Source organism: Castor canadensis, chromosome 2, assembly GCF_047511655.1.
Source record: "Castor canadensis chromosome 2, mCasCan1.hap1v2, whole genome shotgun sequence".
NCBI lineage: Eukaryota > Metazoa > Chordata > Mammalia > Rodentia > Castoridae > Castor > Castor canadensis.
This window is the reverse complement of record NC_133387.1, coordinates 43,290,340-43,314,434: the sequence shown is the minus strand read 5'-3', so window position 1 is coordinate 43,314,434 and position 24,095 is coordinate 43,290,340.

Here is a 24,095-nt window from a genome sequence, read left to right as displayed (position 1 = left end):
TCTTTCTGCATTTGAATCAAGTATACATTGGAGAAAAAGTAGGGTATCAATGTAATATGATTATCTTGTACTCACTGAGTCTTGCTAAATTCCTATACATCATGGTTCCACCAAAATGTGGTGTTTATGGGGGCATTGTGAATGCTGCACGCAAATTGGAGCACAAGAAACAATGGAAATGCACATGATGTGTTTCTTTTGTTTGTTTGAGATAGGATATCACTATATAACTCAGGCTGTTCTCAAAATTGCTGTGTAGCCAGGGTTGGCCTTGAATTTACAATCCTCCTGCCTCAGCCTCCCAAATGCTGGGAGTAGAGGCATGTGTCAGCATGCTTGACTCACATTATATATTTATGATATACATGCTCCATTGTGCTTTTGGATTTCACTTTAGAAACACAGGTTTAATGATACAATTATTAAGAATTTCAAGATGTTCACAACAGAGCATTAAAACAAATACAAGGGTCTTGAAGATGGCACTTGTGGCCTGGTTATGATCACATTCTCTAACTCAGCTTAGCTCAAGCTTTACTCTGTTGCAGCAGTCTCTGACTTCCCATGTATAAAATAAACAGCAATCTGAAAGCATAAACAATACCCAAAGTAGTGGTCTTTCTTAAAATCTGTAATTTTTATCTTTATAGATTTACTAATCTCTTCCTTATAAGATTATAAGTGCTGGACAAAAGAAACCTTGCTATATTTGTGTTTATACTTTTCCTTCCAGCAGAGGAAATAAAAAAGTTATTAAATAATACTTATCTAGTTGCACCTGCCAAGCTTAATGTTAATTCATACCTCAAACCCAAATTATTAGAACAATAGATTTTCCCTACAGTCACCTTTAATACCATTTTTTCTGTTTCTAAACTAAGTTATAAGGAGTTCGTGAATATGTTATGAAGCAGCTATGATATATGCTATGGGCAGAAGGAGTGTGCCTTCCAAACATTCATATGTGGAATCCCTAACTCCAATAGATGATATTTGGAAGTATGGTGTTTGGGAAGAAGTAGATATGGGTAAGTAATGAGGGTAGACTTTCCATGGTGGGATTATATCTCTTATAAAAAGAGGAGGAGACCACAGCACACTTTCTCTCTCTCCCACATGAGAAAACACATCAAGAAGCCATGGGGAATGGAATCTGTCTGCACCCTGATCTTGGATTTTGTAGCACACATAAATATGAGAAATAAATTCCTCTTGATTTAGCCATTCAGTATATAATATTTTGTTATTACAGTCCGAGCTAATAGAATATATAAGCTTCAACTCAGTGATGAGGAGGATAATTTATAAGTAAATATCACTGACTTACTGATTTTTTTACCTTATTGTCTTATATGCTTAAATAAAAATTTTGTTGAATAATGTTTAAAAGTAAGTGTCTGTTATTTTCCCATTTTTTCATTCAGTGGATATACAGAATTGACAGGAAGAGAATTCAGTTTTTGAATGCCATAAAACTTGCAAATCTCATAAACATACTGACATTCACACCCATATTCAACCTCCCCTCACCCACATTTAAATCAGATAAGATTCAATACAGAGCTATATGATAAATTGATACCTATGGATTTAAAACATATCTTTAAATACATAAGTAATCAACCTTATTTAATGCTAAAAAGATTTTTATAATTCACATTATCTTTAGTTGTATACATGGCAAATCATTCACATTACACCAGTTATATGTACCAGTTATATGTACATGCATATATAGATAAATATATAAGGTACACACACAAAACCATCTATCCATCTGTAGAGGGATCTCATCATATGTGTTAATGTTGAAGTTAATTATTTTAGTAAAATTATTAATTTCTAATTAATTAAAAATATGTTCAATAATGACTTTATTGGTATATTTCATAGAGAATGGTCCAAAGTGTATATTTTAATGATATCTTGTTTAATATTTGTTTATAGTATTTTAGATTCTTTAGTGCTTTATGGTATAATTTTTTAGCCTCACAGGCATAACAAATATACATCAGTGAATATACATACTGAAAAAATATCCTATTAGGTAGATGTTTCTCTCTATAGACATGAAGATGAATGATTTTGAAATATACCTCACCCATTCTACTGAAAACTTGGTCTATCTTGAATGGCATGTATTTTCCACACACAGTTTAACAATTTCAGGTTAAGTGTAAATATATAATCTCTTAACAGATTGGATGTGCTTTTCATCCAAAATATTTCTTTTAGCAAGAAACTGAATTAAGGGTAAAAAAAAATCTTACCATATTGTGAAACACATTTTTTAAATACTGTGTCAGACAAATATTTTCAAAACACATCAGGCTGTTAATTTAAAATTAGGCCTGGCTTGCAAAGCTGTGGGGAAAGCACGACTTCCATTATTCAGCTCAGTGTAAGTCTGCATTGGAGCTCAGCTCAGTTGGGCCAACCAAGCTCAGCCAAAGTCTGGCTTCCTTTCATCTTTGCTCAAATTAAATTTATATTGGGTTTCTTTCAAGTTTATCCTAATTTGCTTACCAAAAATTAAGTTTATGAATCTTTGAGTGATTAATAATTAAAGCCCTTTACACAAAGTTGTGCAACCACTCTATAGGAAATAGATACCAGAGTCATTTTCTGACCATTCTCAGACCTGTAAAACAAGTTGGACACTACATCTTTTTAATATGACAGGGAATAAGTCTTTCTGATTAGTGGTAAGAATGATAGACTTGTACATTCCCAGTAGAATCACATAAATATGCAGATATGTTATTGGTGTTTTTCTATTGACATAATGAAATATAGCAGAGACCTCAAGTACCCATAAGAATTATCAAGGAACCAAATATGGCAAAGGTGAATAAATTCTGGGCAAAAGAAAGAAGGATCATGTCATATGGGCAGATAGATAATAGGAAATTTTGCATCATTTATCCTGACATTCCTGATGTCTTTTCTAATTTGCTTTTGGTGATGTCCTAGTGGAAAACCTCTAATTGCAATATTTTCCCTCAGGTATTCAGATCCAGCAGTGACTTTAGCATGATGTCAAGTGTTCATAGCACTATAAAACCCAACATTGTTGAATAGCTGCACATACAGATCTTCAATAAAAATATGTTGAATGGATTCATTCATATTTGGGAAACCAAGTAATCCTAAATTATAACTTAATACAAAGATCACAATTCCATCAAGTAATTATTGTAAACTAATAATATGTTATATTGCCCTATAACTAATTAATGCATGCGATGCAAAACCATGACCCAATTAAAAAATTGGAGTAATATTTGGCTACTCCTCCGAGGATCACTGAACTTTATATAATTGATTTTTAGAATTGTTTGTTCTTTGCAATTTATTCCAGCATGAATATAAGAAATTATTAATTTCCTGTACTGCATTAAGGTGGATTTTTTAAACATATTTCTCCACTAAGAAGAGTACATATGTTATAAAAAAGAACAGTGAGTAATATTCAAAACATTGAATTTTTGCAAGTAATTTGAAATATAATAATAATAAATATTAAAACTGTCCAAATGCATTAAGACTCAATGTTAACATATGTGAAAAAGTAGCTTGTTAAGATGATGATACATATTACTAGGATGAAATGCAAAACCCTTCTGTGATTATTATTCACAGCCTTGGAAAATTATAGATCTCTGAAAGTATTTTTAGTCTATTTCCAGTAGAAATATATCTTTACACCCACACATCATTTTTCTTGTATCTAAATGTTTCTTGAAATTATAGGGTGCAATGAAATTATAATGATAAAATCTCAGGTTCATGTTTTAATGGAAATAAAAAACATTATAGAATATATTTGAGAGAAAAGTTAATTTTATATAAAATTCTAGAAATTATGAGTCATAGCTCAAGAAAGTCTGTGGATTTGAAATATTTATATTGGTCATACCATGTGTCCAAATCAGATTTAAAACTTATCAGAAAATTAATATTCACTGAGCTACCATAAGATTTTTTTCTCCTACATAACAAATTAATAGCCTTGATTAGAATAATTATCTGATAAAGTAGTATAGAATGGTCTTTGTGTACTATATAAAGATTTGCATCTCAAAGAACAATATAATATGGCCTTTCAGAATTTTGCCTGATATTTATTTTTTATTATGGGTTTTTCAACTGGTGAACAAGGAAAAGCTGCTTGAGCAAAGATTTCTTAAGATAATGTGTATGGGAAAGATAATTTGTCTATAAGACATTTAAGCCACTTGCTTTGCACCATGGTTTTCTTCTTTTAGGAGTAAAACTATTCTACATGTGCTTTAAATTATTCTGATGGCAAATGCTCATTTCAAGAAAACCAGCTACGCTGAATAAATTCAAATATGTGTCATATTATAATTTACTGAAAGGACAGAGCCAAAAGCAAAACCTTTTGCAGTAGTAATTAATTGCAAATCAGGGCTTCATCAGAGACTATTGTCTGCTTCTATATGAAAATCTTCTAGGTACAAGGAATGGTTTCACAACATGCCAATAATATAAATCTAAAGATATGTGAGAGCTAATAAAGCACCTAACAAACTACAACATGCTGAAAAAATATTCATTTTTAAAAACTTAAAATACTTCACATCAAGAACTTGCATGGGGTAGATTATATTGTAGTCACACAGCAGTCCCTTTGGCCTGCAGTTGGTGACATCATTAGGAGTACATTTTCATATTGAGTGTTAAACACTGCTTCTTTAGATTCAGAAAACGATTTCAGCAACAATTGGGTTCAGGCAATCTATCACAGGCAGGTTCTACAAATGGACAAGCAGCCTCTTATCATGGTGGATTCCTGTGTTGTAGAAAAATACATGACCAGTTATACAAATTATGATAATCTCTCTTTAAACATAATGAATTTTCTCTGAATGTTTTCCCTTGAATCTGTGCAAAACACACTCTATATAATCATATGTTATGGACTTTTACAATAAGAACAAATAGTTGCCTAGAGAGGACACACAGAAAATATAGGGTTGGGGAAGGGAAAACACAACCTGTCCTTGGAAAAGTCAGAGAAACTTTACAAAGGAGTTAATCCTTTTCTAGTTCTTGAACTAGGAAGAAATTACCCAGGGTGAGATTAGGAAGGCATTTCAGGCAGAAAAAAACACTGTGTGTATATGCAATGGTACTGGATTGATCATACACCCAGAAAATGACCAGTGAGTAAGCATGGCTCTTGAAGAGTAAGAAAAGATACAAGGAGGGGTTAATACTGAAAGATTTTTGTGGAATTTATTGAGAAAATGAGGTCATCATTTTTGTAGTCTAAAAAAACTCAGTCTGGCCACAATGTGCAATTGAATGAAGACATTAGGTAGAGTGAAACAAATCAGAAGGCTTGTCATAGTCAAAACAAGAAATGAAAAGGGCAGGAATCTTGTCTGTCTTTTTCATCATTATATTTGCAGTGACAAGAATAGTACCTGGAACACAGAGTTGAACTAATGAACTGACAAGAGGAGGGATCTAAGTTATGTTTAGAAAATAGAATTGACAGAATTGAAGCTACACAGGATAAGATCAGAATACTTCAAAAGATATACTATGTCAAACAAGATTAAGTGAAATGGAACTAAAATGTTGCTCAAAGTCCGATTACTGGTATTGGTTAGATTACAATGGCCTGAACACTCAGATTGACCAAACTGACTCACTTTACCCAAACATTTGTAGTGTAGTTCTGAACGTGTTCAAAAGATCACCATTCATGTGGAATTATTATAGGTACTAGTTTTTTCAATCTGGTTTCTATCAACTCACATGTATTCTTTGTGTGCATCGGTGGTATTTCATGCATCTGATAATCACAATTCTGTACTGTCTCTGTGAATTTGACTATAATAGTTGACTGAAGGAAATCACACAGGGTTTGTTCTCCTAAGAGCGACTTCCCATATGTAGCAATAATGCTCAACTTATTTTTTTGAACCTATTCAAGTTCCTTACTTGATTTTTAATTTTCTTTTTCTTATTGTTATATAACCTCTGTTGTTGTTTTTACATGTTATAAATATACATTCCCACTCATTTTTGGAGTTTCTGTATTTAAGGGTGCCCATGGTTAGCAGCATCCCTTATGGTTAATGTAGTTTTGAAGTCTGACTACTCTATAGGAAAAGAAATATTTCACTATGTAGTCAAGGAGATATTCCCAATTCTAGAACTTGATAATTGAAATTTTCATGTTTTTATCAATTTCCACAGAACAGAGTTTAACATAATCTAACCAAAACATCAGCTTTATTCTTTCACTAAGTTTTTAGTAAATTTGCCCAACATAGATTACTGAAAACCCAAAGAGGCCTTTCACCACCACTCTAGTTATATGTCTGTCATCTATCTATCTATCTATCTACCTACCTATGTACCATTTATCTATCTGTCATCTGTATCTATGTACCTGCCTGTTTTTTATCAGCTCATGGGCACTTCAGTTCATTCCACGGATCTACTTTTCCTGCACTACTTGTTCCAGTGCCACACAGTCACACTTATTAAGATTTTATATCACTTATACTCTTTTTTCAAAATGACTTGATTTTATTTTACTAGGTACAGTTTAAAAATCAGGTTTTCATCTAATCTCTGTGTTTAAAAAATATAGGTTGTTTACATTTCAGTGAATCTTTAAATAACATTTAGGGAGAATTGACAACTTGTTTAATGCTGTCTTTAGAAATATTGACATGATGTGACATATCTATTTATTGCAGTCTACTTAAATTTCTTTTAATAACAGTCTACAATAATCTGTGTAAAATTTTACGCAGTCCTCACTAGACTTACACCTAGGATTGTAATACTTTTTTTTGTAAAAGCTATTTAAGAACATAATTTATTAATGGTTTCTGCCTAGAATATAAACATATTTTATATATTGATCTTGTATCTAGTAAACTTGCTACAGTCAGTTATTAATTCTAATAGTTTACTCATTGATTTATATGAATGTTCTGCACAGACATTTAAGTTGTGTATATTTAATAAGAATTAAATCTCTACATTTCCTGTGTGCATATAGCTTATTTATTTTGAATAGCTACATTGTCTATAATCAATGGTAAACTGAAATAGAAAAGGTACAGCATATGTCTTGGTTCATTGTGATTAGCAAAGGAAAAGTTACCATATTTTACCTTTATACATGAAGTTGCTGGAATTGTTTAAAACAATTTATCTAATTAAAGAAATTTCCTAGAAATAATTAAATTGGCAAATATTTTTATGATTCATTATCGTTTAAAACAATGCTTTTCTGAATCTGTTGAGATAATCATATAGTTGATCTTTCATTCTACTAAGGTGATTAACTAAATTGATTAATTTTTTTGGCAGCACTGGATTTGAACTCAGGACCTCAAGCTTACTAGTTAGGCACTCTTGAGCCACTTCACCAGCAAATTGATTAATTTTAAAATGCAAATTTAATATACCTCTCTATAAATACTATCATCCTAAAACTGAAATGTTTTAAATAAGTATCAGAAGTATTAAAATATTCAATTTTAATGTTAAGTATTAATACTTAGTTATGTCATTGGCATCAAATATCAACATTATTAATGAAATCAACAAACAAGTGTACATTCTAGAGGAAGAATATCTGCCATAGCATTGTTCAGAATGAAAACCATATTAATAAATATCTCTTCTCCTCACTTTTCTGCCAACAAAGCCATTGCTAATGACTGAATCTTTTGGTGTTTAGTCCTTGAGAAATGTCAAATGTCTTTGAGATAATTATATGTAAGTGGCCATAGAAATTAGTGACTGATTTAATGAGTAGAAGTTGATTTTCTTGGTTGTTACACTCAGCAACTTTCAGGATAATGAAGGCATGGAACATGTAGGAAGGAAAAGGGGAAAGGAGATAATGAGACTTGCTTGCACACTTTCAAAGTAAGGTAGTTCTGAGACACTGAAAAGTTATATTTATAGTAGAGAGACGTACATTTTCACTGTTTCATATTTCCAATATTATCCAAAATCTGCAATGACCATATGTGTATTTTACACCTAGAAAAATGTTGAAATCTGTGTCATTAATAGATCACTTGCAGAATTTCCCTGAGCTCTTGTTTCTGTTATAACTCTAATAATTAATAAAATAATATTTTTGTTAAGGTAGTTATAGAAACAGACAATGGGGTAGTATATAAAATATATGCAAAGCAAGCAGGGACATTGTACCTATATTACTATCAAAGTTGTTTTGGAAAAGTCATAAATTTCTTGAAGCACTCTTATTTTCAATATAAAAGAAAGTAATTTATATTGCCTCTGATAGTGATTGTAAAGGATAGAACTGATGATATCGCAGTGATAATAAGTCTTTGTTATTATATCCTTTGCATTTAATCAGAAAAATTATAGAGACATAATTTGAAATAATGTAATGTGAAATATTATATTCTATAAGAAAGTTTGGAATTTACTAAGAAATATTAAAAGCTGTAAGAACTTAGAAGTTCTTTAAATCTTGAATATTCTTTCTTATTTGTCCTATCCAGGCTGCTGATCTTCTATTGAGGTATATTTCTCTTTACATTAAATATTTTATTTTGAATCCATCTAAATTGCCAGTAATTCAGAAGGCGGGAATATCCCTTTTCCAAGCTACAGAAAAACTGAATCCTAATATGGTGATGTAAATTGATTTCTAGGCAATGACTTGGATTCAATTCCCAGCACCAAGAATGAATGAATAAATGAGAGAGTGAATGAATGAATGAATCAATCAATCTTTGGTTTTAAGTTCCAGGAGGTACTTCCTAGTTCCAAGGTTCAATATTTTTGGTCTAGAACTTCATCTACCATTAAATGTACCATTTTCATTGCCAATTTGAAACAAAATATTCCTCTCTCCTGGGTGAAAGAGTCATATATTGACATACATTATATCCAAAGTATGTGTGTTATATTTTGCCAAAAATTATGAATAATGAAATTTTTTAAAGAATTCAAATGTGGGTTTATAAATTTAAAATAATTAGAATATTTAAAAATAGATCTCAAACTATTCTGAGGACAATGCAATGTGTTGTCTATTCACAGGGTACTTTAAATCTTTATCATTAACCAAATAATTATAATCTTGTTACATGGGTTGGCAGAGTGGCTCAAGAGGTAGAGCACCTGCTTAGTAAGGTTGAAGCCCTGAGTTCAAGCCCTAGTATCATTTAAAAAAATCTGTGTAATCATGTTACTATAATTAAGAGAAAATGTTAAGTTGGGAGCTTTTATTCTACACCATATAGCCTGGTTTTAATACATTTTGTGGCTTGGGAAGCAATATTTCATCTTAATTTTGGAGTAACATGAAAGTATTGAGTTTGGGAGAAAAGCACAATGTAATACTTCAGGTGATAGGCTTTGAAGCTATATGAATCTATAATGTCTGGACTCATAGATATTTTGTTTGCCACATTTATGGGTTTGTGCAAGATATTTAATCTTTCTCTTTCTCTCTTGTCTCTCTCTCTCACTCAATGTAATAAATTGTAAAGAATCCAAAATACATGGTTAACACATTTCCTGACACAGAACAATTACTAAATTAAAATTAATTTATTGAGCAGATAAAGTATAGTTTAACATTTGAATATCCACTCAATCTTATTATCTGAAATGAAGGAAGTTTTGTGATAAAAACTTTCAGAAAATTGTTTCTAAAACAAATTTTTAAGGCATAATATAAATAAAATGTCCTTTCTAAAATATTCAAAATTTGGAAATTTTATAATGATGGAAAAATGTATCAAGACATTTTACATGCATTTCAGTCTTTAAAACCTCCTTGCCATAAAATGTTTAAGTTGAACTGATTAAATGTGTGCTATTAAAGATTACAATAGTGAAAATGTTGGGAGCCAAATTAGCTGTAAAATTAAGAGCCCCCACAGAGCTATTAAAATTCAGAAGTGAAAAATCAAAGCTCTATTCATGCATCAAACAGAATGTATAACACATATTATAGAATCAATGTCAATACCAATGTGTAAGTATACATTACATTTATTGACTCAATGTAATGCCAATGTCACAGTGTTATTATTCAGAGTAGTAAATGCTTCAGAAATGGTTCATGACTCTCAATGATTAGAAGAAGATAATATTGTGTAAAGGTAAAAGTCTATACTACCTTGATCCATTATTTAAGAGCATTTAAAAAGAAATGTGAAGAATTGAAACAATCTGATAATTTTATCATATATCATGGTCAGATGCAACAACTGGAAAATATTTAATGAATTTTAGCACCATCTATTTTGTCATTGTTAGTTTTCTAAATATAATTTTCCTAGCAGATCTGAACTTTATTCTTCATTTTAAGACACTAACTACAAATAACAATGTATGATGTGGATTATTTCTCCATACATGTATGCGTGTTCATTTATTTTTTATCCTGAATTACTAGAATTATTTGGTCAGTGGGAGATAAAAAAAGAAAAACAATATTCATTTTTTTTGGTGGTGGTGGTACTAAGGTTTGAAGTCAGGGAGTTGCACTTGCTAGGTAGCCATTCTCAGACTTGAGCCATGTCCATGTGTTTTATGTGCACTTTTCTTGCCACAATAAATCTGTAGGTAAATGATATTAGACACAGTTATAGATGAAGGAACAAGCTTAATGTTATTAAGCAATTTGACAAAAACCTGCATCTCCTAAAAAGTTCATGATGTGATTTCTTTAGAAAAGTGTGTCACCTGAGGTTCTTGCAAGAAATTTATGACATATTCAAAAGGTATTCCAGTGATAGATAATAAACTTATTCCTTACAAATTTGTGGATAAGGAAAATGGTGAAGGATGGGCCAATAGCCTCAGCCTCATAATGTGCAATGAGATAAGACTTGCAGCCATTTGAAAAGCTTCTGCACAACCAAAAAATGGTGTCTAAATTGAAGAGGCTGCCCACAGAATGGGAGAAAATCTTTTCCAGCTATACATCAGACAAAGGATTGATAACCAGAATACACAGGGAGCTCAAAAAACTAAAGACCCCCCAAATCAATGACACAATGAAGAACTGGGCAAATGAACTGAACAGAACCTTTACAAAGGAAGAAGTCCAAATGGCTAAAAATCACATGAAAAAATGTTCACCATCCATGGCCATAAAGGAAATGCAAATCAAAACCACATTATGATTCCACATAACTGCTGTTAGAATAGCTACCTTCAAAAACACAAACAACAACAAATATTGGCAAAGATGCAGGGAAAAAGGTATTTTCTTGAAATTTGGCTATTAATCTTTCTAAGCCCTCCTTCTTTTAATAGTCTTCAGCGGGTTTCATCATTCTTATTTCATATGTTTATAACATTGATCATATTCACCACACATTACTTCCTCCTTTCCTTCTTCCTTCCCCTGCTTCCCCTACCCCACATGAGCCACCGCCCTTTTATAATCATGTCATATTATAATCATCATTATTTTAGGTCTAAATTCTACCAATGTGCTGAAAATTGTAATATTTGTCTTTTGGAGCTTGGCTTATCTCGCTCAACATGATATTCAGTTCCACCCAGCAAATGACATGATATTCAGAGGCTATAGCAGGAGGATTGTGAGTTCAAGGGCTGCCTGCGCTACATAGAAAAAAATAAATAAATAAATACAAAAACCAAAACCCAAAACAGACAAAATAAAATAAAAATGAAAACACTAACAATAACATTAAAAAACCAGTATCTCTTAAAATAAAGATTGATTTATATATTTTTTAATCTAAATTGAAGAAAATATCATAGGGCATTCTAATATTGACATTACCTGGATTGTCAGATTTTTATATTTGTACTTGTTTAACATCTTTCTTAATTTTCTCTCTAATGTATCTTTTCTTGATAATCAAAGGAAAATTCAATATACTGGTGTAATACCGCTATTTCTTTTTTTTTTTAAGTTTCTATTGTGCTGGGGGGATACAATGTAGCATTACAAAACTACTCACATGAAAGCAAACATTTTTATACATGATTATTGGAGTCTTATGATTCAAATTTTGCTCATAGGGTTTAGAAACATCAACCAACTCTTTCTGTGCACATTAACCATGGTTTAACTTAAAATAAAAGAAAAATACATTTTATCAAGACTTAAACATGGGCTGATTCCATGAGATAAGAAACAAATACTAAAATGATATGTCATCCTTTCCTTTTACATTTGTAAAATGATGCTTCCTAAAACTAGAAAGGAGAATATGGAAAAGTGTTATTTCAAAAGTCTTGTATATTTCACCCATGTTTCCAAGTCTTTAATTCACTGTTTTATTATATTTCCTCCATAGCAGTCTTGCAAACATCAACTTTATCCATTCCATTTCAACCACATGGGAAGAATTACTACTCATCAATTCTAATTTAAAAGTAAAATTGTATATATTAGTTAGATCAGTTTAATTGGTTATAATTGCCAAATGTTTTCGCTTTCCTTTTTGCTATACTTTCAGTTGGCACGTTATGTATAGAAGTTCAATTTCCTTTCCTTTAAGAGCACATTGGTGGAGGTTGTCAGTCTGAGCTCATACAATGCTTCTCTGACCTTTAATTTTGATATGAATAGAGCTTGATGTCATGTTCATGAAGATGAAGAGGTTTATGCAGTTGAAATGGAAGTTCTAAATATGTCTATGAGATATGGCTGTCTCATTCTGTTAAATTAACCCTTTTTGTTTAGAACTAAACCAAGCTATATTCATAACCAAAAATATTAAGTAGTTATTTCCAACTACTGACATTCTAATATCTTACTATTGCTTGACTTCCTGGAAAAATATGGCAAATATTTTAAGATTTTAAGAGCCAAAAACAGAAAAATTGAGGTTATGTTAAAATAATTAAGTAAAATGATTAATGTCAGTAATTTATTCTGGAAAAAAGTAAGACCTATTATGAAATCTGTTCACAGAGGAATTGAAGTGAAGCAGTCACAGGGGGATAAAGCATCATCCACAGTATCTCAGGAGCTTGTTTTCTCTTGTTTTTGTTCCCATTGTGACTTTAACCCACGCTAGGGTAACAAATACTATTTCTTCTCCAACCTACCTTTCTTTGACACCTTGAATGAGAAATGTCCACTGAATTCTCTCATTTCTGGCTCTCATTCCTGATTTTTGTACATAACAATTTTTCCTGGCTCCAGCCAACAATCCATTCATGGGCCTTGATATTGTCTTGTTTGGTCATTATTTCCTTGTAAAAATCAAAGAAATTTCTATTTTAGCTAAATAAATTATATTAAAAATTTTAGTGTAACACTATGCACTATGCAACTAGAACTTACACCTTTTCTGCTGTGGTTAGGATCACAATACTGGTACAACACTTACTACCAGTACTTAAAATATGGTACCTAGTAGAGAGCTGTGTGTCATTAGGAGATTAAAATGTTCCTACATTTTATCCTCCAGTATCCCCAAAACAAAGAAACTTACTTATAACACATATACATGAAATTATTTTTAGCCTTTAGTTTTACCTGTCCAGATCTGAGGTAAGAGCAAGCAAAAAAGCAAATAAGTAGCAGCATTACAGATCTACATACTAGTAGTTGACAATTAATGAATATATGAAATACACAACATCAAAAACAAATTATTTTCCAAAATAATGTATGTAATGAAACCGTTAAGGTGAATGTAGGATCTTCACCAAAGCAGCAAACGGGAACAAAGAATAGTCCACAGTGCATTGCTCTACATTGAAATGCAGAAAATTGAAGGTGATATTGGATAATCGTATTGTGTAGAATCTTTAAGCATTTATTGTGGATCTCAATGAAATTGCTTTAAGTGGAGTGGGAAGGGGACAGAGGGGCAGAGACTGGGGGGGCAATATAAATAATATACAATAGAAATCTAATCAGAATTGTCACTAAGAATACCCCCCATATAATGAATATATCCTAACTTTAAAAATGAAACTAGTCAAAGGCCTTACTTCCCATATAAGCATTATATTTATGATTGAAAATACTTTTATCATCTTAGCCCATAACTCCTGGGAATTCATGTTTGTACTGCAATTAATACTATTTACTCTAATAATTACTCATACTTTATAAAGAGGGTGTTATCTGCTTATGTTTTCACCTTTTAATTTGATCATGCTAATCATATAAAATTAGAGAATAAACCTGCTAATGATAACAGGTGTGCTTGTTAACATGTTTAATGGGTATTTTGATTAGTTCAAATCCAAAGTATGCAAACAGTTTTGATTACCTGTATACAGTACGGCTTTATACCAAAACTCCAAGATGAAGTCATAAAGAATTTGTGAGTTGCAATTTGCAAAAAAATCTTCAATTTAAATCAATGCCTCTAAGGAATAGGGAAAAATTTAAATTGCAAGCAGTGTCATATAGAGTTTAAATCTGAAGATAGATTGCCTAACAAAACCTAACAGTTAGCAATCATAGCTAAATGTTTAGAATCCTAATTTCTCTTCTTGTTTTCATAATAAAGATATTCAAAATGTCTGTATATTTAACTTAAAATTGAATGATAAATTCAATAGCATTTTCAGAGTTACACCATTAGATAATACCATTAATCCTTGTTGACAGTCAAAATTCTCTAATATTAGCTTTATATTGTTATATGAATAAATACTGAAGAATAATAAAGACTCCATTCTTGATTTTATTTTTATTTTACTTAAATAATACATTTTAGACAGTAATATTTCTAAGCTATTTTCACTCCAGAAATATTTGTTTTATGGTTTATGCAGTTATGAAACAGTCTTTAGAAACAAGTGACAGGCACACTGTTATTATTAAGCTCTGCATTTATTGCTATATTAAGCAACAATAGCTTTGCTTATTCTAAAACATCAATCCACCAAACTCAGAAGCAAATTATTGTTGAAAAGTTATTTCCCCTTTTTCTTCTCTCCCAAAAGTAGCGTGTTAATTCAAATAAGAATATAATAATATACCATGAGTGCTAAAACATGCTATATACCTAATTTGACCATAAAAGAGAAACGTCTAAGTCTACAGCTATTCTTGACTGAACTCTTACTTTGCACTAGCTGATGCACGAAGATTTAACCTTTATGAAGCCCATATGAGATTAACTGTGATGAGATTCAGTTTCAGATTTCATTTAATGATATGAATATTGAGGTCCAAGGATACTGCTCTATGAAAGCAAGTTCGTAGGCTCAAACATGTTTTGAAACCCTAGCTCTGTCATTATTTGCTTTATGACATAAAAGTCACATAAACTGAGTTCACAAGAACTTTCTCTTATATAATATAGGGATAAATTAATCTATCTTCATATGCATAGCTAAAATGAATGACATGACCATGTATCGTGGTTGAAATCATCATTGATATTTTTATCCTTTTCAGGAGAAATTTCCAACATAAGCTATATATAAGCCCTAACAATGCCAAATCTGTCAGGATGAGATTCTGGGAATTTGCAAATATGGTAGGATTGCATTACCCTAACCTTATAACAGTGTGAAAGTAATTTCTTTTGCTTTCATAAGTATGATAATAGACCATCTTTTAAAACAAAAGTGCTGAGTTTTTTGCCAAGATGCCATGGTGATTGTGCTTCCACAATTTCATGAACTGAAAATGCATGTTATATGTGTTTTGTTTCTTTGTGGAACTAGGGCTTGAACTTAGGGCCTTGTGCTTCATAAGCAGGTGTTCTACCACTTGAGCCACATCTCCAGCCCTTTATACCTTTGTTACTTGTTCAGACAGTATCTTATGATTTTGTCTGGTTAACCTTGGACTGCAGACTTCCTGTCTGTCTCTCACATAGCTGGAATCACAGAATAGCATCACCACAACCAGCTTCTGTGTTGAGACAAGGTCATGTCAACTTTTTACCCAGACTAGCTTCGAACTGCAATCCTTTTGGTCTCTGCCTCCCGAGTAAGTAGGATTACAGGTGTGAATTACTGTGCCCAGCCAAAAGTACATACTCTTATCATGGAGATGTTTTATCCTATGATAAACTCAGTTATCAAAACATGAAAACGTACTTACCATTATCAATAATTTGTTGAATTCTGCTCATTAAAGAAACCAGTTCTTCAAATAATATTAAATAAAAAAAAATCAAGTGAACAAAGCAAAATCAAAAAGTGTACCTCTGTCAATTATTTGTAGCAAAGCTCCAAACCTTTTAAAGACAAAGTGAGACTGGATATCCACTTGGAGACCTTTCTACTTCTCTCTATTGCTTATAGTTTCTCTCTTTTCATTCTTTACTTCCAAGTCTCCTAGCACCCTAGGAGGTCTGTTCCTCAGAAATCCCAGGATCTGCTGCACAGGTCACCACCTACTGACTGGAAATGAGCAATAGTTTGAAGTAAAAATAATTCTGGACCCATTTCATTTCTCACCCTCAAGAAACTTCATGAAGTTCTAGCAACAGAACCCTCCTCACAAAATGCAGTGTTTTTCTGAGAAGGAAACATGAGATTTTTGTGTACAGAAATCATTACCATTGTTCCAAATTGTGGTTTCATCAATTCTTGAAAAGTTGAAATGAGTAATAAAGTAGGAGAGAAATCTGTTTTAGTAAAGGTCCCCAGACATATTCAACTGTGTATGTTTTTGGCGATTTTATGGGGAAATGAGTAATTGAAGATAGGAACTTAAACCCAGATATAGGTTGGAGCACTGAAGTAGGAGACATACACTTTCCAAGAAACACACTTAACCAGATTTTGTCAGGAGATTTCCTCATAGGACTCATCTCTTCCTCACATTGTTTACAATTTTTCTCTCCATTTTCCCTAATTCAGACTTCTGTATCTTCTTTTTGTCTACCCCTAATTCCCATGCCAGTAGAACTTGTATTCCCAGAAAAAGGAATGTATCCCAACTGGCTTCACACTAGAAAAAGGTAGTGTGCAGAGATATGAGTCTAATTTTGACTTCCCAGGATGGATGGATATAGAACTTTATCAGAGAACTGATATTACTTATAGAACCTAATTGTGTAATTCTGCTACTAGGATACTGCATTTCTTCAATTCACTTATTTCTATAAGCTCTTCATACCATAGAAAAATTAGAGATAATGTACTCTGTCCAGTTTAAGAAATTTAAAATGTAAATGGACAATCTTTTTTGTATTAGGATATATTTGTTGTACAGGGGGGATTCACTATGGCAATTCCAAGTAAGCTTATATTTGTACATTGGTTAGATTGCCCCCACCATGTCTTCCATCGACTCCCTTCTGCCTCACTTCAAGCAATTGCAAGAGGTTTCATTGTTCTATTTCATATAAATATATGAAGCCCATCAATTCCCTCACCTTAATCTCTTTTGTTCACCCTCTCCCTTATCACAAATACCCTCACATTGTACCAATTTAGCAGTTCTGACTTTACTTTTCATTTGTATGTCAATGTTCAAAGGAGTTTCTTGATGTATCCCCACTGTGATTAGTATTTACTTTTGGTCAGTGCATATAAGTGTGTTTATATGAAAACATGTAAACATACAAATGTATCTACATGCATCATAAAATAATTTTAATCTATTACAGTAGATTCTTATGTTTCTGGAAATCTCTTTGTAGCCTAATTTAGCCTCAAACTGATGATCCTCCTAAGTGCTCAGATGTAGTACCATTGTCTGCCACCACAGTCAACAAAATTCATTATTTTGTTGATATGGGGTTGAAACTCAGGACTGTTTACTCATCAACAAGAACTTGAGCCACACCTCCAGTTCCCAAACTCATTCTTCTTATTATTGATGCCCTATGACCCCACATCACATCTTGATGAGCTTAGCTTTTTCTGCTAAATGGTCATACGTCATTATTGAAAATAATATAGATATATTGGTTTATTTTGACTATTATTTGCATTACATTGATCAATATTTCTATCCTTAAACAATTTCCATAATGCTTCATCACAAAAATTTTGTATCAAAACTTTTATTGTTAGTTTTGAAACTGGAAGGTGTGACTTGTCAAAGAAGTTCTTTTTTAAGATTATATAACCTGTTTGAGGTACCTTTTAATTCATATTAATTTCATGATGTTTGTTCAATTCAATCTAAAAATTATTTTTATTTTTAATTAATAGAAAAACATACATTTGTGGAGTACAATGTTATATGAAAATATATGTATATATTAGGGCAAATAGCATTTCATCTCCAAAATTGTTCGTTTCTGCTAAAATTTTTTTAAAAATTTGGTAAGAATTGAATTAAGTCTGTAGATTAATTTTGGGAGGATTTCAATCTAAACAATATTACCTCTTTTAAGTCACATATATGGCATTTATTCCTTTCAGTTGGATCATTAATTTCCTTCTGCAAAACTTTTCAGGTTTTGGTGTAGAAGTCTTGCACCTCATGAATAAAATTTTTTTAAGAATTATATTGATCTTAATTATATTAGAGTGGAACAATTATTTTAATATTATTTTCAGATTCTCCATTACAAATGCATAGAAGTACAATTCCTTGAACAATTTGTTTATTATCTCTAATATTTCCTTTCACATTTGATTTTCTATATATAAAATTATATCATATGTGAGTGCAAGGACAATTATGTCTTCCTATCCAACTTAAATGCTTTTTTATTCTATTTGCTTTCACTAGAACTTTGAAAAAAATGTGAAATAAAAGTGGTAAAAGCAGGTATTCTTGCTTGCACATGAAATAATGTGCAAATTTTTCAGTCATTACCATCGGATATTATAGTTGCATCTTTGGCAAAGTATCCTTTCACATGTTTAGAAACTTCTATTTCTATTTGGTTTAATGTTTCTGCCATAAAAGCATGTTGTATGATATCAATTAAGATGATCATGTGCAAAAGAAATTTATGTTAACTATATGGTACAGGAAGACCTGGACCTTCTTTTCCATGAAGATGCTCTGTTTCAACAACAATACATAGAACAATTCTATTGTTAAAAAATCATGGAATTAGTAAAGGGGCTACTATAATCAGGCTAGTATAAAATAAGTCACATGAAGTAAGAAAAAATCCTGAGGACTGACTTATACCCTAAGTCCTACTGTGCAGCATAAAGCCAAACAATGAAAAGGAAGCTCCCAGCTTCTTCCTAGGAAAGGAAGAACAGTACTGGACTATATGTTTAAAGCTGACATACCTTGAGAGTTGCTTAAAGTACTGGTTTCTATCTTGCTCACCTTAGACTGCTGACAGAAGCTAATACTCTAGTCACTTGAGGTTCACTGAGAACAAAGATTGTGTATGGCACTAGCAAGCTAGCACTCTCCACAGCCACATTCCCAGTTCAGCTCAAAACAGGTGGGTGGGAAAACTGTATCATTCATTTTTTTCCTAAAGAGTTAAGGAAAGACTAGACTGTAAGTTCAATGATCTGGCTTTCTGAAGTCTTTAAAGCTCTTGCTTCTGTCCTAGCTGTTTCACAGGGACTTGGCATACTCTAGTCATCCAATGACCAGTAAGAACAAATTATTTCCATCTGAAGTAGTAACTCAGTGCATGCTACAGCTCATAGCTAACTCAGTGCAAATCAAGTGGGTAATTCAAAAATAAAATCAGACAAACAAAAATATCTTTGGCCCCTAGTTTATCCCAGAGAGATAAAAAAATGGTTGGACCACATGTACAATGATCAGTTTCTGTGTGTGCTCCCTAAGGCATTGGCTTCAGCTCTGATTGTCTTGAAGATTTGAAACAAGCTGGAATATTCTAGCTATTTGGGGGCCAGTGAGAACAAAGTAAGGATTTTTGCCTAGAAGGAAGTTTTGAGATGTCCCCAGAAAATCTGGCTGAAATAATTGGAGAAAGATTTCTGTTGCAAGAGATAAATACCTGCAAGATAGGATAAGTGACTGCATTAGTCATGGTCCCAACACAAAGAGTCATAAAAAATAGAGAAATAGGAAATTCTTTATAAGGAAAAAAAGATAAAGCTTCAGACACTGTCCCAAATGAAACAAAGATATATAATTTATCTGACAGAAAGTTCATTATAATCATTATGAAGATGTTTATCAAGTTCAGGTATTCAAAATGATATGAGAATGAGAAAGGAGCAGAAAACTTATTCAAGAAAACAATGGACAAAACTTTCCATGTTTGTAGAAATAAATGGACATTCAGATCCAAGGAGTCCAATGAACCACCAAAAAGATTAGCCAAAATAAACATGTACCAAGGTGCGCTGTAATCAAATTGATAAAAGTTTGAGATGTAAAGTGAAATTTCAATACAACAAAACAAAAACAGAAAAGGACCTCAGCTTGTTTTATACAAAGTTAAACCTATAAGTCAACAAGTGGATTACTCAGCAGAAAATTGCAAACCAGGAGGATCCAAGATGGTGACTAAGGTGCAGAACCAGATAGCATGAGCTCCATGACTCCAAAACCTTGCTGAGACACTACAGCACCAAGGAGAATCAAAACTTTGACACCCTGAACTCCTAGCCCATAGAAATCTTCTCCATGCCACATTACACTAAGAAAACAGGTAACACACATGCACAGGAAATTAATGTGAGTCAACTCCCTGTATAGCTATTCTTATCTCAACCAGCAATAACCCTTGTTCCTTCCTATTATTGCTTATACTCTCTCTTCAACAAATTAAGAGATAAGGGCAAAATAGTTTCTGCTGGGTATTGAGGGGGTGGGGGGAGAGGGAGGGGGCGAGGTGGGCGGTAAGGGAGGGGGTGGGGGGAAGGGGAGAAATGACCCAAACATTGTATGCACATATGAATTAAAAAAAAAATAATAACAGATGGCCTGCTGCCTCCACTGCTGTTGCCACTGCCACCACCACCAGCTCCAACCCTGCTTGGAAGACATTTGGCAGATCAAACAGGTGAGTGTCAAACATCATATGGAATTCCCCCAGGAACCCCAAGGATAAACCAGCATAGCCCCCTGGGCAGACTGACCCCCTGCAAAAAGAAAAAAAAACCCTGAACAATAACAAACAGCGAACTGAAATCCAGTACATAGCAGAAAGGGTGGGATTGCTGAAAATGCACCAGAGAAGGGAGGTGGGCAAGGAGTTAATCTCCATGAACTATCAGTAAACAAACACTGGAAAGGCAGGAAGGCCAAGAGTGGGTGGGTGAAAAGCCACTCCCTGAAGAAGGGCAGGTAGCAGACCTCAAAACTCATCTTCCCTGCCATTGAGCAGCACCCAAAGTCAAATGGCTTCACAAAATTGAAAAACAAACAGGGAACCATCAAAACACACTGACAGCAGGGGGGCCACTGACAGAACACTGACCCTGCCACCAAGAAAGGGGATAAGGCAAAGAAACAAGTCCCCAGTAGACAAGCACAGTGAAAATCTACCTCCAAAGCAGGACAACTAGTGGACTACAAAACTGATCTCCTGAACTTGAAGACAACATGCAAACTTAAACTATCACACCTCACTCAGGGAGGAGCTGACCAAGCAGTACACCTGAAAGACAGAAGAACAAAACACTACCCACAAACCAACCACCTGGCGAGACTATGACAGAGCTTCTGATTAAATGCCAACACCAGGACTAAATTCTGGAAGAGAAACACCAGAACTTAAACTAAGACTGAAATTCTATTGTTCCTGAACCTGTAGTTTTGTTTGCTTTTTGTTTGTTTCTTTTTTGTTTCTTGTTTGTTCATCTCTCCCCATTGATTTCTTTGTTTTTTCGTTGTTTTGCTTTGTTTTGTTAGTTTTACTGTTGTGGGTTTTCTAGTTTTACGTTTCCTCTTATTATCTTTTTTTCTTTTCTCTTTCTATACTATCAACTTTACCCTAATCATCCTCTCATCCCTACTCTCACCCCTTTACTCTCCACCCTCCTCCTGTGCTAAAACCCATTGCTCACCTCTCCAATAACTTGTTCTGCCCCCCTCTCACTCACTCTTTTCCTCCAACCCTCACCTTCTCCTCACATTCTCCCCCAACCTGACAACAGACTACCTCTCCCTCCTTCACACTCATCACCCACTGACCAACCTACTATACCAACTTTACACAAATCCAAACACCTGCAATCCCTAAAAAAAAATCCTCTTCTAAAACAACAGAAATACACCCAAACACACACAAGGATCACAAAAACAGTAACCCCCACACTGCATTGGTACCCCATTTTGCATCTCCACCTTTAGTGCCACCCTATCTAACTCCCCAAAGTTCTATAGCTAGCATTACAAACATTAACTCCCCAACTCCCACTGCTTATAGATATTACTACTAAGGGATCTTCTTTACAACACATAAACTACTGGTTGGGTATTAAATTTGTGAATTAGTTAACAGTAAATTATACCCAGAACAGGGACAGAAAAAGCATACCACTTAGCTAAAAATTCAAGACAGCCAAAAAACAAAAATTAAATTAAGGGAAAGAAAAGAGGTGACTGAAACCACCAACTAGCCTATCAAGAACATAGTTGATATGTTCAGTACCAAGTGGAGCAAGGGGAAGAAGAAAAATCATTCTCCCCCCAAAAATAATTTAATACAGGATTTAGAGGGAAATGAAGAAAATGGATACCCAATTCTGGACTCCAACAAAACAAAGATAGATGACACCAAGGAACCCAAAAATTTCCACACGAACAACCTCAAAGAAGAAATCCTTCAAGTAATCACTGAGAATTTCATGGAGATGATACTAGACACAGTTAACCAAAATGTACAAGAGGTACTCAAGAAATTTCAAGACACCAAAAATAAAGAATAGGAGAAGACACAGAAACAAATAAACAAACTCATAGGAGCCCTAAATAAACACCAAAGTGAAACAGAAAACACCATAAATAGAGAGAAAAATGAATTAAAGATGAAAATAGAAAATATTAAAGAGGAAGTGACCCATGATTTGGAAAACCTCAGAAAAAAAGAGACAAACAGAAACACAAAACACAGTGGAAGGCCACTCCAGCAGTCTAGAGCAAGTAGAAGACAGAATCTCAGAACTTGAACATGAAATGAAAATTAAAGGAAAAACTGAAGAGCTATTAGTCAAACAATTCAAATCTTGTGAAAGGAAGATGCAAGAACTTACCATCTCCATCAAAAGACCAAACCTGAGTATCATGGGCATTGAAGAAGGAGAAGAGGTGCAAGCAAAAGGGATTCATAATATATTCAATAAAATAACAGAAAATTTCCCAAATCTAGAGAAAGTTATGCCCATTCAGGTATAGGAAGCCTCCTGGACACCAAATAGACTTAACCAAAACAGAACTTCCCCATGACAAATTATCAGTAAAATAACAAGCACAGAGACTAGAGAAAGAATATTGAAGTCTGTAAAAGAGAAAAAACAAATAACATACAAAGGTAAACCCATCAAAATCACAGCAGATTTCTCAACAGAAAACTTAAAAGCAAGAAGGGCATGGAGTGAGGTATTCTGGGCACTGAACGAAAATAATTTCAAACCTAGGATACTCTACCCTGCAAAGCTATCATTCAAAATAGATGGATCAATAAAAGTCTTTGAAGATAAGCAGAAACTAAAATAACATATGACCACCAGGCCACCACTACAAAAGATTCTTGAAGTAATTCTGCACACAGAAAACAAAAGCAAACAAAATAATGAGTGGACAGGCAGTACCAAACCACAGGAAAAGAAAAGACAAGAAAGTAGAGAGCAACATTGATTCAGCTGCACACAATCAGACCCTTAAACAACAAAAATGACTAAATGACAGGAATCACTACATACCTATCAATATTAACACTGAATGTTAACAGACTTAAGTCCCCCATCAAAGACACCATTTGGCAAACTGGATTAAAAAGGAAGATCCATCAATCTGTTATTTACAGGAGACCCATCTCATTGACAGAAACATGTATTGTCTTAGAGTAAAAAGCTGGAAGAAGATTTACCAGACCAATGGCCCCCTGAGAACAGGCAGGAGTAACAATAGTTATCTCACACAATGTAGACTTCAAACATACATTGATCAAAGGAGATAAAGAAGGACATTCCATACTAACAAAAGGGGAAATACATCAAAGGGAAATAACAATTATCAACCTACATGCACCCAATGACAGGGTCCCCAATTTCATCAA